The sequence below is a fragment of the Dasypus novemcinctus genome, chromosome 2 (genome assembly GCF_030445035.2).
Source record: "Dasypus novemcinctus isolate mDasNov1 chromosome 2, mDasNov1.1.hap2, whole genome shotgun sequence".
Taxonomy (NCBI): Eukaryota; Metazoa; Chordata; class Mammalia; order Cingulata; family Dasypodidae; genus Dasypus; species Dasypus novemcinctus.
In genome coordinates this window covers 128753737-128771842 of record NC_080674.1, presented here as the reverse complement: position 1 = coordinate 128771842, position 18106 = coordinate 128753737, and the positions used below count along the sequence as shown (strand labels likewise).

The window sequence follows — 18106 nt, the reverse complement described above, 5'->3', positions numbered from 1 at the left end:
CTACCATACGGAGGGTCCAGGGTTTGATCCCCAGGGCCTCCTGATCCACGTGGTAAGCTGGCCCATGCGCAAGGAGTGCTGTGCTACGCAGGAGTGCCCCTGCATTGGGGTGCCCCATGCGCAAGGAGTGTGCCCCACTAAGAGAACTGCCCCACATGAAAAAAATGCAGCTTGCCCAGGAGTGGCGCCGCACACACAGAGAGCTGATGCAGCAAGATGATACAACAGAAAAGACGCACAGTTTCCCAGTGCCGCTGCCAGATAATGCAAGTGGACGCAGAAGAACACACTGCAAATGGACATAGAGAACAGACAACTCGGAGGAAGGGGAGAGAAGTAAATAAAATAAATCTCAAAAAAAAAAATAAATAAATAAAAACTGCCTAAAGAGGACAGCTGTGTTCAGTTTGCAAGCACTTCACACTTTTGATGAAGGATGGATCTTATCATGTCAAGCACTCATGCACACAAACAAATATTTTCTCTGTAGTCGACAAGATGAAGCATCATAAAAATTCCCAATTCAATCTTAATCTATTTTTGTACCATCCCTTTCCTCCTCCAATGTCCTCCTAAAATTTCTGTCTTATTTTGATTAAAATTGTCAGTGTTTGAAAGACAAAGTAGCTGTATATGAATGAAATATTGGTTAACCAAGATGTCTACTGGAGAAAATGATGATGTTTCTGTCAATGAATCTGCCAAAGCAATGTGCCTGTACACAACATGGTCAACTGCTCTAACTTATAGGTTAGTTCAAAAAGTAAACGCAATGGAAAATACTAAATGCATATACTTAAAACACTTAGGAAACTGGCCTGTCACCCAGACATGGCATAAAGCAATGTTGGTCATATAATTATAGAGAATCTATTTGCAAAGACAACCAGTTGCACCCCAAGCTTCCACAGGGAAAATATTCACTCCAATTGGCTTGAATTATTAATTTTGACCATATTTGCGTGTAGGACATTTAAATTATGCTTTGAAAGGCATCATTTTTGATTATTATGATGTCATTTTTCCATGTCCTTTGGGGTTCATGGGAAGGGAGAGACAAACTTACAGAGATATATGCAATGAACATAGACATCTAGAACCCATCTTGGCATTAAAAGGTGTTTCTTTAAAAGTGAGGGGAAAAAATACAACCCAACCAAAAGGGTGATTAAATTTCTTCAAAAATAACTTAACCCTTTGAAATAAAATAAATATTAATGGTACATAAGCCCTTCCTTATTGGTACAGAATTCAAATTCTTTAGGTGGGTAGAAATATAAGAAAAATGGAGTTGCAGCTGGTTCTGGCTCTCAGTAAAATTGTAAAATAGAGAAGTTTATATTCAATTTTCTCCATCCACCCTGCTCAGCAATCTCTATTCTCCCCAGCCTAGTATCTTCATGCAGTCTAATCTCTATTCTCCCCAGCCTAGTATCTTCATGCAATCTTCACTAGTCCCTACCTATGAAACATCTCTTTCAAAAAAGAACTGATGGATTCTTTCACACCAAAGCTTAATGTTTGATGAGATGATATCCTTCCCAATGTGGGGCAGAGATGACTAGTTGCCTACCAATAACCATTTGGTCCAATTTCCTCTAATAAACAGAGCCTCAATTAGCTAAGTACATGATTTCCCAGTTAAAAGTCTACCAACTCCTTTGGAGCTTGTGTAAGTATTGTGAAAGACTTTTAAGAACTCTTCCTAAAATAGAAGGGGCATAAATCTCTTCCTCTTCCTTTCCTTTCCTTCCATCATACTGATGCTTAAAATATGGATGTAATGGCTGGAGCTCCAGCACCCATGTTGAATTGAGTTATATCCATGAAAACACTGTCATGACACAGAAAAGATACTTGATATGACAGAGCAGGGACCTTGGATCATGGTAATGTTGAAGCCATCATAAAAACACTGGAATGCCTTCCTTTGTACTTTATTTACATAAGAAAAATAAATAGCTGTTCATATTTTAGCTCTTTTGTCAGGATCTCTTATGTACATGAAAGTCTAATGTTAATCGCGATGTATTTTAATAGTGGCTGCTGACTTAGCTGAAAATAAATTCTATTAGTGATATTTCAAATTTCAGGATTTTCTCTTTTTTATGATATAATTTTTTCTAGAGAGGGTAGATTTGAGGCAATATTGATTTATTAAATGTATATTGTTGTCTGCAGATCAGAATTATGAAATGTAAAACTATAAATATTGAACTAATGGTTCTTCAGATGTTAATTCACAATTCACAAGACTTCCTTTCCCAGAGATTTTTTTTTCAGAAAAAGTTTTGTGACATACTTTGACTCAGTAAAAAAATAACATTTTTTCCCCGTGAACTGTTTAAAGATCTAAGGGGTATCATTGTTGCACCAGTTATTGACCTATTGTCTCGTCCTTGCAACCCTCTATTCTATATTCAGCTTTATGGTGCTGGTACTGGGACTCTGCACACCCCATTTCTGCTTTGTTAGCTGGCTCTGTGGTATGCTCTGCCGACAGTGGCAATGCAGGGACAATGCAAGGCTGGACAAGGACAGGGGACTTGCTCCTCTCTAAAGACTTCCTGTCTGCTTGTGGTTCCTGTGAGCATCACCCCAGTAATGCTTCATCACAGCATCAGCAAGTCTAGCCTGTAGCAGCAGCTGAATTCTGTTTATAGTTTTTCTGATACTTGCAGAGCCACCCTCATCAGATAACCACACCAGATGGTTTGTGTCTTCTCCTCAGAAAGCAGATATTCAGCCCAAAAGGAACCCTCTTTTAAGCTTTTAAGTTTTAATAATTCGAATCTTTTCCCTTTGATCCTTCAGCCCAAGGAATTGTAGCTGCCACCACGACTATATAGTTGTGTTCTCTTTATGACCTCTTAGTTATAAATGAACTAATTAACAACATTCCCAATTAACAATGGTTTATTTAAAATATTGTTTAAAAAACTGGGATGGGTTTTTTTCTCCTAATACAATCACCCTCGGAATATAAATTAAAAAAAAGTAATGTTCAAACTGCTACTTTTGCAATAAATATAAACTCAAATGTATTCTTTTATAACATAGAAATAATAAGGTGCTTAACATTCAATTCTCCACTATGATTCAGACTCTTGAAAGCCTAGTTTGTAATTTTGACATGACCTCTAAGCTTTAAGAGCTAGAAAATGTTGCTCTTCCATTCGCCACTAGCTGCATTCAATCATAAGGGGAAACCTGCCATTTTAACCATATTATATTTTCCTTAATTTTATATGACTCTTACCCTGTTGACTATCTACCCATAAGGCCACTTGTCATAGAGGGCATCAAAGTAAGGGGATCACATTCAGATCAAGGCTGACCAGGAGTGCTGAGCAGAGCTAGCGCTGCTCACTCTGGCTGGTTCTCTGTTCTCTTCTGGGGAATGCATGGGCCAGTGACACTGGCAGTCCTTAGTAATTCTGATGTGAGTGGACAAAAGGCCGTGTAAGAACAGATGGGAACTGGTGGATGTATGAAGTGGTATTTGAAAACATGAAAAACGGAGAAACTTTCTGTAGTCATTTGGCTTAAGGCATGACTTCCAGGGAAGATGGACAAATGGCATTTTCAGGTTGATTTTGAATACCTAAGGAAAAATTTCCTCTTCCTTACCTCTCCTTTATGGTGTGAAGAACTTTAAACCAAGAAATAAGTGCTTTCACTTTTATTCAATCTAATTGTCAGGTGTAGACGAAATAGTCTATGGTGTTAGCAAAGTTACAAAAACAGAAAATGGAAGAAATATACTCTTTATACTTCTAAGTAGAGCTTTCTGGAAGGACATTTTATGTTGTCAAGGCTTATAATATCACCCTGTGAAAACTATTGTTAGATGGAGCCTGTAATTTACACTCTATATTGAGTATTCAAATCACAGATTACCCAAGAGTCATAAGTGCCACACAGGTATGACCATGTAATTGTAACAGTGACATGTGGAGTGTTGGAAAACTCCTTATTAAAACTATCACTATAATCACATGAGAGGACTATAATGTACATAAATTCAAAACATAGGCAAAAAAGTTGGGGGAGGCAGACTTACCGAGGAATTTCACATACCATATTTTCTGACATTTAGGAAAGCTCTATCCCAGCAATAGCTCTAGTCCGGTACTCTCGCTCAAGGCTTTAGAACAATGGCTCCTAGACCAAATCTGGCCCATATATATATTCATTCTTTTAGACCTACATAGAGCTAAAAATGTTTGCATTTGCTATCATTGTTTTTTAAACTGGTAGATGTCACATAAAATCAGGATTTTTGGATTCTTTTGAAGAGGAGGAGGATCTGGCCATACAGAGCCCACATTCCCATATGGCAACATCCAACATAAGCTGATGCCACATCAGGGCTGTGCATGTAACTCAAGCTGCCACTTTTACCTCTACCAAAGTTTCTCAGCAGCCTGCTTCATTAATTTATAGTTTTTACTTGCTCTCCAGAGGCATTTGAGTCTGTGATCCTTGCTTTAAAGTGTCATGTTAAGGAGCATTTGCCCCCAGAAAACTGGGAATCCAACTGAAGTCTTTTCTGAGGGAGATTATTACTAAAAACAAGGCTTATTTATTAGTGAAAACTCAGAAAGAAAGCTTCCTAATGAGAGCAAAGAGGCTGAAATGCTCAGTTCTAGAACGTAGGGAAAACTCCAAGGAGAAAAGAATCAGTGACCTGAGGAAGAATCTTCATGCCTTATTGGAGGGCCACAGGAGATGATGTATTTAATTACAGAGAGGAAAAATCAAGGAGCCAGTGTTTAGAACAACCAGAGGAGAGATGACAGGAGAACAAAAAAGAAAAACAAAGAGGCAAAAAATGTGTTTTGGTAAACTATTGGAACCCTTTGGAGGCCATCCCAGGATTATTTCGTTATCAATTGACATAATAAGAACTACTATTCAGTTTAACCCAGTGGCTCTTGGTTCACCCTTAAATGATTCTCCAGATGAAGAATGTTGGATGACTTAGTCTAAAGAATGAATTGGTCAATAAAAATATATAAACAAGCTATTAACAATATAGCCTATTGTTGGAGTTCCAAGATTTGGGCTGGAAATACTTCATAAGAGAATTATGCTTCCTTGTGGGATTACAGAATTTGGTGCACTTTTTCTTCCTGCCACGCTGACCATTTTGTTGAGAAGTAACTGTAAATAAGTTTGAACTGAAAATATATAAGATCAGTATAGCAATCCTTTCTCAGCCTAGAATGGGATGTCCTATATCCATCAAGTATGTGAAGTTGGTTGTATTATGACTTGAATAGAATGTCAAATAGATGCATTTGTTTATAGCCCCCATCATGTGATCCACTTGCCCAGAGTTTCCACTGTCTCCACATTCTTGCTTTCATGTCTCAATGTGCTGACTCAGTGCCACACCTTCAGCACAGATGGTTAAACTAGAGGGCAGTAGCATTAGAAGTATAGTCCCTGGACTAGTGTATCCAGGTGGCTAACAGAACTACCCATGAGGGTAGCGCTTGGCCGGGGTAGACTGGCACTAAAGCAAAGGGCTTCACTGCATCCTGGAGAAACCTTTACAACCCTGTTCCCCTCTCACACTACAACAGTCTCAAAGCCGTGCCTTAGTTCTATCCACCTCTAGGAGGTCAGTGCCTCCTGGAGCCTGGCTCACTCTTAAATAGGTTGTTATTACCATTCATTAAAGACATCAACACCCTTTGTTAATTATGCTTTCTCCCCACCCAAAGCTGTTTCTGAGGCAAGTCTCTGGGAAGGAAGTAAAAAACAGAGCATAGCCCAGAAGGCAGGATGGGTTCCGGCTGTGTGTATGAATGGACCTCTATTTTCGGATATGCTCCCCGTGACTTCAGTGGTGGTCATTCTGGAGACTTAATAGTTTGCATCCATGCAGAAGCTAAAATTTACTTCTGAACATGGGGCTTTTTGTTACTATTCCTCCCAAATCTCTCACCCTCCGCAGCAAATAAACCATTGAAGAGCTATTGTCATTGCATTTGATATCTCGGCATCATGTGAACAAGATACCCTTTCACAGATGGTTTGTGCTCAGTGAGGGCTCCGAATCTTCCACAGTACAACCTTTCATTTTTCAAGAGATCTTCCAGAGGATATCCCGTGCTGGAAAGAATCACTCAAATGAATCTCTGATTGTCTAAGAGGAACTTGTCTAACAGCCCTGTTAATGGATTGGCTTTAGCCCAATGAGACCTATGTGGGACTTCTGACCCAGAGAACTATAAGAAAAGGAATTTGTGATGTTTTCAAAAGCCACTAATTCTGTGATGATTTTTTTACAGTGATAACAGAAAATTAATACACCCCCAAGGGAAAGAAACCAGTGCCATGAATGCAGCCTTCTGCAAAAGATGTTATTTAGCTAGTTTTCCCCACGTTGCAAGCCAAAAACTTGATAGTCAGGTCACAGTCATCCAGCTATTGGAACCATCACCAGGAAGGCTCCATCCCATAGGCTTTGCTGGGATGCCAGAGTAAGCCCTGTAGAATGCGAATGATAATACTATTCACCATATAGTATCACAATAAGATTACACAAGGGGTCTCAGGACCTCGCTGTAGCTCAGCTGAGAACCCTCAACCAATACAGCTGAGGAAGCACACCTTTCATATTTTTTTCCTTTTCCTCAGTGTTGTCAGTATGTCTTTCATGTCCACACTGAACTTTCTCTCCCCTTTCCCCTTTGACTATAGTCTTTGTTTTTGCATTTGAACATTTGCAAAAGGTAGAGTATTAACAGATTCTTCAGAGGCATGACTTCAATAGTACTTTTAACTGACTGGTTCAGTAAAACTAATTCTTGTTACTGAGAATGCTATGTGCATAGCAAAGTTTTCTTTTTCACCCTTTAACAGTTCTCAGGACTGCATCAGCCTTCTCTAACCATTGAAGGGTTTTGTGTGTGTGTGTGTGTGTTTAAAAAAAGAACAACAACTCTTTCTGGATGGAAAGAGTTACTTCCAATTTACAGTCTGAGATGAAAACATATTTTTCATCTATAGAGTTATTTCCTATTTGGAATGCTAGCATAAAATATATCCTCAATCATGCAATGCCTTGACCCTTTCCAAGTAACCCTATTAAATATTCTCTGGCATGTAGTTCATGGGTATTAATGTTTATCCATCTCACCCCCAAGTGTATGTGTTACATAAATATGAGCAGAGCAAACAGGAAATTTGGGATATACTGTACAAATATAGTGCTCAGAAAAACTTCATTTTTATACATAGGTGAGACTGAGTATTTTGCATGTGTGTGTGGTGTTTGTATATGGGTCATAAATGTCGGTGAAACAAGGCAGGGAAAAAATGGTGGCTGATCAATATAAGAAACTGGGATGGTAGACTGGAAAGAATCATGAGAGGTCTTATAGCTACACTCAGAAGTTTTATTTTCCACCTATAGGAAATGGGGAACCTTTATAGATTTCTTTTAACGTATGTCACAGATGATTAAAAATGATCATGGCTGATGAAATCTGGAGAATATCAGTTTAACATTTAAGGACTAGGTGAAGGAAGTTTTCCCTGCAGTTTTCTTTAAAAGCAAACTTTTTGTAGGTAGAGTGCTCTGATTTACAAAAATGTAATTTGTACTAACCTTGAGACTATGTGTACTACACAAAACCAGACTTACATGTTCCCTTCCAATTCTGTTTAATGGTGGTTCCAAACAGTTGCCTCCATGTCCCATCTTATGTTCCTAATAGCTGACATATGTCTAAATGTTTTTGTTAAAAATCACGGCAAACTCCTAGAAAGTGACCTGCTGCTGCAGAATTTTTCTGTGTGTAGACAGAGCTCAAAAAATGAAAGAACTTATTTTTAATAGCATCTTCCCTTTACGTGCCAAGACAATTTCTCATTTCCCTTTCTAAGTGTCATGGGATTAGGTTACTCAGCTCTTAATTTTGATTGTACTATCAATTAGGGGAAAGAAGTACAAGTTCAAGCAACTTGTAAAATATGCTGGTAAGCTCTAATTCACTAAATAATGGCAGAAAATGTAGCTAAGAGCAAAGAGTCAAGTATCTACTTTGTCAATCTCCATTCCAAAGCACTTTTTGCATTTCCCTCCTGTAAAATCAGAGGTAGTTTCCAGCCCCAGTGCATATCAGTTGGGGAATCTTGAGTGAGATCTTAACTTCCTCAGTGGCTCAGTTTCATCTTATGTTTAGTGGGATAATATCCACCTTGCAGGGTTATTGTGAGGATAAAGATACAATGTATAGCACACTGGCTGGGCTGTGGTTAGTATGATATAATTATTAATATTTTTAAGATGTCTTCCATGTTATTTCATAAATAATCCCACAGGCCGTAAAATGGAATTAGGAGATTATATATATATATATATATATATAAAATTGTTCTCCCTTTTAATACAATGTTCTGAGGAATTCCAATGTTTTCATTCTCTAGCTAACTCAAATTAGGACTTACAATTCACATTTTATTAAAAGACATTTTGGAAGCAGATGTGGCTCAAGTGATTGAACTCCTGCCTACCACATGGAAGGTTCAGGTTCAGTTCCCAGTACCTCTTAAAGATGAACAAGACAGTAACCTGGCATGACAGGCTGGCCTGGCAAGCTGATGCAATAAGATAATACAACAAAAGACACAAGGAGGAAAACACAATGAGAGACACAACAAAGCAGGGAGCAGAAGTGGCTCAATAATTAAGTGTTTCCCTCCCACATGGAAGGTCCCAGGTATGGTTCCCGATGCCTCTAAAAAAAAGAAGTCCAGTACACAAAAAACAGACACAGCAAATGTAAACAATGAGGGGGTGGGAAGAAATAAATAAAATAAATCTTTTACAAAAAGACATTTTAAACTGCAGTACTGAAAAAGAAAGTATTGAAAAGTCATGAGAACTATAAGTACATTTTCCAAAATTGTAACTCAAATCATTATGAAACAGGTTAATCATGCTGCTTATCATATTCATAGCCCCTTCTAAGGGAACTTTTTTCACCTTCTGGAGAGGTGGTGTTAGCCCTAGATGGATATGTTTTGTGGCATGTTGCTCAACTCCCCATCCTTGATCTGAGCTGACTGAATCAGAGCTGGGCACTGGGCAAAAGACAGCCAATCGATAGGTTCACCGGTAATCTATGAAATGACCTAACATGAAAAGATTAACTGGTCCAATCAGATTGCTCTCTTAGTACAAATAGTTAGCAATGGTTGCTGAAGCAAAGAAGAGAGGGAGAGGTCCTTAAGTTGAGTAACAGCATGAAACATCATGGCAAACAAATCATGCATAAGCAGAAGAGAGGGGGAGGGAGTTGTGGATGCAATAGAGTAGACTGACTCAACAATACCAGTGTTTCAATGGGGTCTTTGTCTTTCCATCATGGATGCAACTACAGTATTGCTACTATGACCTTATTTCAATTATGACATTCTACTGCCTTCACACTGAAAAAAACGGCTCCTATATGGAACTGATGGGCCAGTCCAAATGTCTAAGGAGCTCTTCACCTGTGTGGGTTATCTATGATGGTATGTGGTTAGCCCAGTTTCCAGGTGGACTTTTTAGAGAATTCCAGCATCCTAAGTTCATGGACACCAATAGTGGCATCATGAGTTTCTTCTTTATTTTACATGTCTCCTCTATCCTTCCTTGTTCTTTTATGCCCAGCAGCCCTATCTATATAGACTACTCTCCACTAAACAACAAAGTTGGCAAATAGCTTGTAAGATGCCTAAGAGCTTTTCCCTTCAGTATCTTGAATAATAATTAGCTAACTCTAAATCACAGGGTGGAAAAGCGCAGGAGAGATGTACTTAGTCAAGCCCTACTTTGCTTTCAGTGGCATTTGACAATTTCTCAATGAATTACTTTTGTTGTTACCTTTCTTTACTCTTTGCTGTCTTCCTTTAATTGTTGTAAGTTGGTTTTAATTTATTTGTTTATACCACCATGTTTCTAGTTTTCTCATTCTCGAAATCCTAGGGCCTTATTAAATACCATGATCAAATGGAAAAAATACATAGAATAAGCTGACATATCTCAAGACATCATGGAATTGATATTTTAAAATGCATACATTTAGGATCTATTCTGCAAATCTCATGTTTAGGCTACAAATTTAGGCTACATCTCAATTTTAGGTTACAAATCTTGATTCTTTTTGGTTAATTATAAAATCCAGTTGCAAATTAACAATGAAGTACTCATATGAAATATTATTAAATTTTTAGTGAATTGCATTAAGCTGATTTTATTTAGGCAAGCAATGGATCATGTCCATTTAAGTCATTTTTGCAACTTAATGTGCATTCCTGTGGTACTTATCAATGTGCTTCTCTTGACACTTTCTGTTGAAAACTTTATTTAGAAACTTATCACCCATAATTGCCCCTGATAGTTAAAATAATTAAACTCCATTTGACATAGTATTTTGCAGCACAAATAGGCTAACTGAAGAGAAAAAATGTGGTTTTAATTTTTGTTGATTAAAATGTCATCTGTTTCATATATAAGATGGTTCACTTGGAACTGAGCAGGAAAAGCAGTCCAAGATTTATCGTATTTTAATGTTGCACAATCATTTGGTATTTTTGAGGTGAATTGCCATGAACTAATTCATGTTATGTAAATGTTAACTTTTTAATACACATTGCTGATCTTAAAATGAGCCATAATATGAAACTCTTTCACAATATAAAGAAACATTTTCCCATCTTTTCAAAAAACATGTACTTGCTTAGCAAGAAGCTAGAATTTTATTAGCTATATTTATTATTCACTTCAGAGAGTACTCTGCTTCCAACTGCTCACACACAAGTACACATATGCATCCACACATGCCTACACATCTCTCCCCATGTTCCTTCTTGGTCATGGGAATGTATCAATAATATTATCATAGTCTTCATTTACAAGTGATCCATGTCAGGAGCCAGCCCAATGTAGAATTTATTTGGCTCATGACATACTGAATTGCAACTGTCAGGTGTCACTAATAAGGACATTTGCTGGCTGAAAATCTCACTGAAAATAGAATTGAGCCTTTCTCAATCAGCATGTTTTTCCCTACCTTCACTCCTCATGACTTCTCCATTTGTTTTTTTGCTCAATTCATAGTAATTTTACTAAAATAATATTTTAACCATATTTTTTTACTTGGAAGAAATCACACTGGTGATGAGGTCAGACTGAGAGCATAACAAGAATGTTTTCCTTTGCCACAGCTTGCCAAAGAGCTTCTTGATCACATTGTGGGCTTGCATGTGGGATGCAGGATCAGAGAGAAGAGAGCAAGAGAATAGTAAAAGGTGTTAGCAGATAGTCTAGAAAAATACTTAGCATTCATTCCCTATATGATTGCCTGATTTAATGATTTGGCAGAAGAGTAACCATCTTATCTGACTCTAGTCATCTTATACTTTGCTTCACCTCACTTTCTCATCTCCCCCTTTTCTTATGGCTTGTTGCATCTCAATGCATCTGTGTTTTTATATTTTTTGACTGCTGTTTACATTCTACCCCCTTTGATATAGTATAACCTCTTACGATAAGACCCATTTCTAACCTAGTGTTGAAGTGGTTGGTTATTCCTTTTGGATGATTTGCTTATTTATAATCACACATTGACTGCCAGGTGGGTAAACAGAGGTACCACAGGATCCTTATGCTGAGATTCAGCCATGTGTAGGAGAAAAACAACCTCCACCATAGTTCTGTTTAGTCTCTTTTTGCAGAGGAATCACATTCAATTTCTAAATTTACAATCCACATTCTAAACCTCCCCAGTCAAAATGCCCCACAGTCAACCTACTACTCTCAAAAGAAAATCCAAATTCTTGACTACAAAGTCCAAATGCAACCTGGTTCCTCCCTGGGTCTCTGACTCAGTCTCTCTTCTCTCTTCCATGTCTCCCCTAGGTTTCATCCACGCTCACCCTTGACTTCCTCACACAAGTCAAGCTCTTTCCCACTCCAGGGAGGGTAAGGAGAGGAACGGGACAGGGGCTCTGCACACGCTTTCCCCTGCCCAAACTCTTGGCCTTGTTCTTTGCCTGGCCTTCTCACTTTCATGCTTCAGGTTTCCATTCTACTGTCTTCTCTTCAGAGGGGTTCCCCCTGAGGGGCTCCCCCTGACTACGCTGAAGTAGTTTTTCTCTTTCTCTCACATACACATCTCCACATCACAGTTATGTTCTGTGACATCGCTCTGTTGACTTTCTTCACAGCACCAAAAACACAGCACCTGGTTTTGACTTGTTAATTTCTTTGGTTACATGCATGGACTCTGTCTCCTTTACTTGGATGTGAACTCTAGTCATTTGCCTGCCCTCTATGTTCACACGGCAAATGTTGTAGGTGCTAACAAAGTATGTTGCAAGTTAAATGACCTGTATGAGAGTAGTTCAATTATATATATATATATATATATATAATTATATACAAATATATGTTAAATGAAGTTCATTGTTTAAATAGAGGAATAAAACAAAAGGACTTTTGGAAAGGAAAAGGTTAACAGCCAGTTTTGTGGTATTTTCTCAAGTCTTAGGGAGACCAAAGCATTTGGTCAGTGTTCAATCATCCTTATAATACTAACTCAAGGAATTAGTATTATAACAGTATTATAGCTTTAGAAATGTAGCTATACCAGATCCTAAGTAAATGAGAATTCAGTGAAGGACTAGATAAAGTACTGTACCTCCTGGTAAAGAACGTTCATCAAGTAAAGAGTGACCAGCATTTGGGGGTGCAGTTTTCCCGAGAATGGAGCCTAGACAGGCACACTGAAGGCTGCTATGACTAACTTGGTAGAAAGCTGAAGGAGAACTACAGGGGTTGGCCTTCCTGAGTTGAGCTTATTCTTACATTGTCTCTCTTGCCCACAAGCACTGTGAGTGCAAGTGACTTTGAAAATTTGATTATCTTTGGAAGTCATGGTTCTTCTGAAGAAAGCTCCAAAGCACCAGACCCTTGAAGGAAGAATAGTTTCAAGGCCATGCATCTTTAAAAATTAGGGTATGATTCTGGACGGTATTTGATCAGATTTCCTTGATCTTTAGAGCAAGAGTAGTCAAACTATGACCTTTGGGCCAAATTCAGCCAGATGGCTGCCCCTTTTTGCAAATGATGCTTTCCTGGAACATAGCCATGCTTATTCAGTAATATATTGAATTAGACTGTTTTTGCCTTACAACAGCAGAGTGTATGGCCCACAGATAAAAATATTTGCTATCTGCAGTGTTAAAATAGGGTGTATACAGGAATTCTGTATTTTATTCATGGATTTGCTGTACATTCACAATTTCTCTATTTGGTCATTCATGCAAGAAGATTGCTGACTCCTGCTTTAGAATAAGCTTACAAATGAGAATCTGTTTTAACTGAAACATCCAATTATCGATGTGAATTTACAAAACTGCACTCAGAATTTACCAAGTGTTGCTTGTGCGAAACTCCATTGCACTCAAACATCTGCTTGCATATACTGCATTTGAGAAATTCTATTTGCAGCTTGTCATCATTTTTTAACCTGTTAATAACTTGACTCTTTCACATTCCCCCTTTCTGCTGCCCAAACTTGGTATATTTCTGTTGGCATATTTGTGAGCTGTGATATTTAGAAAACACTTCTCTATGTCTTTAAGGCTCAGTGGGAGTTTCGAGACCTCAGGAAGGGTGTGCTGGAATTGTTCATATTCTTCACCATGTACAATGTACTTCTAGAATTGTGTATACTCCTGAAAATGTATCATTCACCAAAGGATCTAGGCAAATTATTTAAAATAATATCTCATATTCATTTCAAATGATAAAAACCCAGAGAAGAAACAGCCATACTAATATCCAGTTAGAAAACAAATTTCTCTTGGGAAAAAATATGAGATTCAAATTCTCAGATAGTCTGGAAAATACAGCTCACAGAAATGATAACTTACATTCTCAAGCTCAAACCTAAGTGGATATTTTTAGGGCAGTAACAGCAAAGTTTGGAAAGGTTGAGAAAATATTTTTACCTAGTAAACATTTGAGTGTTGATAATTTTCTGTCAACTCATAGGAATATATAAAGACATTTAGTGTGATGTTTATTTTGCCAGGTATGGATAATTTCCCTGTAGTTGTGAGAAATACATTGGTAAATAGGCAATAGGGTAGAGATTGTACATAGTCTACTTCCTTGCAAAAATTATGAACCAAGAACACTCTTCCCTTTTTCCCCAGTGTCTAGAAAAGTGTCAGGAATACAGTGAACAATAAATTATTGAATGAATGAAAATTAAGTACAAATCTCATATGGTATAAATTGGTTGGAAAAATACACCTATTTTGCTGAAATTTTCATTCATTAATATATCTCCCATCTATCTATCTACCATCTATCTATCTATCTATCTGACTCTAGCTTATTGCAGAATCACTTAAAATTAGATTACTGGGAAGTAGGTGTAGCTCAGGGGTTGAATGCCTGCTTCCCACGTATGAGGTCCTGGATTCAATTTGCCGAATTTCCTAAAAAACAACAAAACAAAACAAAACAAAAACACTAAAATTAGATGACTACCTAGGAAAAGACATGAGCAACATGCAAAAGAAAATGCCCAACTTGATTCAAACTCTTGTATGTTGTTATTCCATTTATATATAATTCTAGGACAGGCAAAACTAATCCGTACTGACAGAAAGTAGATCAGTGATTCCTTGGTGGGTGGGTGGGGGTTTGATGATAGAAGGGTCAGAGGGAACATAGGATAATGGACATGGGTCTTATACTGATTTGTTAGTGATTACAAACTCATTAAACTGTGTACTCAAAAATAGGTGCATTATACTGCATGTAAATTATACATCCATAAAGATTATATGAAAAGAAAAAAAACACAGTTGAAGGGGCAAAAGTTGTAAGTAGATACTTGAAAGATATGCAAATCACCATCAAACCCATGTAAAAGTACTCAACGTTATTAGTTGAGCACAATGAGATATCATTTTATAACCATTGTAAAATTAAGCAAGCGTGTATTCGCTGACCCATCAATTTCAGTTCTAGGCCTGAACCCAATAGAAATAAGAACATATGCTCAACAAAAGACTTGTACAAGAATGTTTATAGCAGCTTTAGTTATACTAGGTCCCAAATGGAAACAGCCCAAATACCAATCAATAGGCGAATACAGATATGCAGTGATCAGATAGCACAACTACTCACCTATAATAACAATGGCATTATTGATACATGCAGCCATATGGAAGAATCTCAAAACCATCATGCTGAACCAACAGATATAAGAATAGATTCTATATGATTCTATTTATATAAAACTCATGAAAAGCCAAATTATTCTTGGGCAATAGATCTCAGAAGAGTGGTTTCTTATGGAGGACGATTAACTGGGAGGAATATGAAGAAATTTTTTGGGGTATGGAAATGTTCTTTCTTATTTCAGTTGATGCTTACATGGGTGTGTACATTTATTAAACTCACCAAATTTAAGAACTTAATCTCTGTTATATTTCATTCAATGTAAATTTTATCCCAACTAATTTTTTAAAATTCCCAAGTCAATCAAAGAACTATAACCTTTATCATCCCTTTTTTTTCATGGATAATCTGGGTCATAAAAATATAATCCTGGATTAAAGTTAAAAATTATTTTATCTACTTTTCTTTGAAGAAGATGACTTTAATTTTCCTTATTTTAAATGGATTTTTATTCTCTTTTATTCATCAGAGCATATCATCCACAGATCACATCATTGCCAGCATCATCAAATTAAGGAAATGTTGTGTATTATTTTATTTAGCAATAACTGATTTTTAAAAAAATTATGGACTCATTTTTCTTAGGAAAGAAATATTTACTACTTACCAGTGAGAAGGAAGTAGAAGAGATCAAGACTATTTAAAATAATCAGTCCTTGTTGTTTGAAAAGTAAGGTTGGAGACTGAGGCACTACCAGACACCTGAGAAACAACATACCCTCTGAGAGCCTCACCTTATAAGCATGCGTTCTTTCTTTAGCTTTTCATTTCAGCTTTTCTCATAGCATGCTGAGCCCCTTTGGGTATTCAGGAAGAGGTCTGGTGAAAACAGGAGCAGAAGAGTTGGGAGACCCAAGATTCACATCCCCTCTTGCAAGCGTCCGTAATTGTATGTGAGGCTACCTGGGTTACAGGAACCTCAGCCTTTGTCGCCTGGGTGTATCCTGGCAACGTGTCAACAAAAGGGACAGGACTGAGTTCTCTAGTAGCTGATGGGAAAAATCTAAAACAAAAGGAGAAGGAACTAAGAAACATAGAGGAAAATAGGTATGAAAGTCAGATTTCTTTCAAGTTGGCTCCAAGAGCTTTACCACTGGACTAAGCATGAAACAAGGAGCAGCAGATCCATTTGAGTCACAAAGTTCTTCCTGAAGTGTGAAGGAGGTGGAAACAACTTTTATTTTTAAGGAAGAAAAAGAAACACCATTTACTGATTGTCTTGCTGATCTTCTATTCTAGAGTCTTTAGAAATTATACTTTATATAGAAGTACTTGGTCTCTTCTTAAAAAAAGAGATGGATACTCTCCCTGGCTTCAAAAGGTGAACCATGTTTTGGTTCAAAATGCAAAGAAATGCAAGATGTGGAAGTTATGGTTAGTTTCTACCTGTAATGTTCTAAGGTATAGAAAACATTTTAAAACCTAAGTTCAACATTTGAAAATGTATATACAATAACCAGAAAGTAATAATTTTTTAAACCTCATACTCAAAAATACTATAAGACATTCAGCTAATGTGGTACAAACCTGAAATGAAATAGTGGGCAAGCATTAAAACTCATGTAAAAGAAAATGTATTGACATGCAAAGAAGCCCACAATATATTGCTGAATGGAAAAGAGAAGTTACAAAGAATAAATAACATGATCTCAGACTATGAGTGTGTGTGCGCGCATGTATGGTTTACTCAAAGGATATACATAAAAATGACAGGGGTTATCTCTGGGTTGTGGGATTAAGGAATATTTTATTTAGTGCTTTTATTTCCAGGGGAAGGAGAGAATCCTAACCTCTAAGATTCCAAAACTTTGTTCCTTACCTCTAGATAACTGCAATGGGATATGTAGGCAATTCACAGGGCTGCTGTTTCTGTGGATGTCACTTTAGACCACACCATTTGAAGACCACGGCATGATGAAGTTCCTTGACCCCAGTTAACATGTGGATGTTTTTATTTCTCACCTTATACAAACTGAACACCTTATTGACCTTGTCTGAGCTAAATGAGATATTTTTCTAAAGAAACTGCCCAATAAATAGACATCATTCCAAATGCACACACAATTCATTCCAGTGGCCAGTTACTTGGGCCAGATGGCAGAAGAATAGACAGGAACTGTTGGCCTAGGACAGGAGGACAACCCTGGGAAAACAATGTGAGAGCTGACACTTCTATGTTAAAATCAGACAAAGAGTTCTTTACCCTGCCTGGAGAGACTGCTTTCTGGAGGCTGAGAACAACAGATTCTTCACAGTAGGCACACACGTGTTAGCTGGGTGACTACCGGTGCCTTCACGGCCCCCTCTTCCCTGGTGCTTTGCCGAGTCAACAGCTGCTTTTCTGCATTCATCAGAGCTGCTTCTGGAACTGGCTGGGGAGGAGCCTTTGTTTTCTCCCAAATTCTGGATCTATTTGAAAATCATGGGTTTGCAGTATCTGCCTAAATTGAACTTAGTGGTGCTCAAATTTATTTCATTTTGGCAAACAGTCCTTCCTGGGATTTTTAGTGGTTTTTGGTAGTACTGCTGTTGGTTTTTTTTGTTTGTTTGTTTGTCTTTTAAAAAGACCAAAGCTTTTAAAAGCTTTTATTAAAAATGTGAAATAAAAAGACATGAAACCCAAAAGGTATCTTGGTCAATTAAATAGCTCTTACATCCAAGCTTGTGATGACTTAAGTGTAAATGAAGCAGCAATATATGGATTCCGTTTCCCATAAATTACAAATGGTCTTAAGAAATCAAGGAAGATGTGCTCAGTACAATGTATTTTGTATTTGGCTCAAACCAAAACATCTGAAGAATACTTGGAGGTTGATAAATCCAAAACATTTACCCATCCCT

General features: G+C 37.5%; 1 protein-coding gene across 5 annotated transcripts in view; it reads right to left on the bottom strand.

The window, feature by feature from the left end:
- Nucleotides 1–16160, bottom strand: part of LOC101420085 (zinc finger protein 474) — a 79254-nt gene extending 63094 nt beyond the window's left edge. For 3 of the 5 annotated variants that reach the window (XM_058277664.1, XM_058277679.1, XM_058277646.1), the window contains exons 1-2: nucleotides 16000–16153; nucleotides 14439–14514 (exon numbers count right to left, since the gene is read on the bottom strand). The gene's annotated coding sequence lies outside the window, so the exon portion shown is untranslated. Of the gene's footprint in view, nucleotides 1–14438; nucleotides 14515–15999 lie in introns of all 5 variants that reach the window. The other 2 variants (XM_058277675.1, XM_058277653.1) reach the window with 1 other exon arrangement.
- Nucleotides 16161–18106: the final 1946 nt, after the last annotated feature.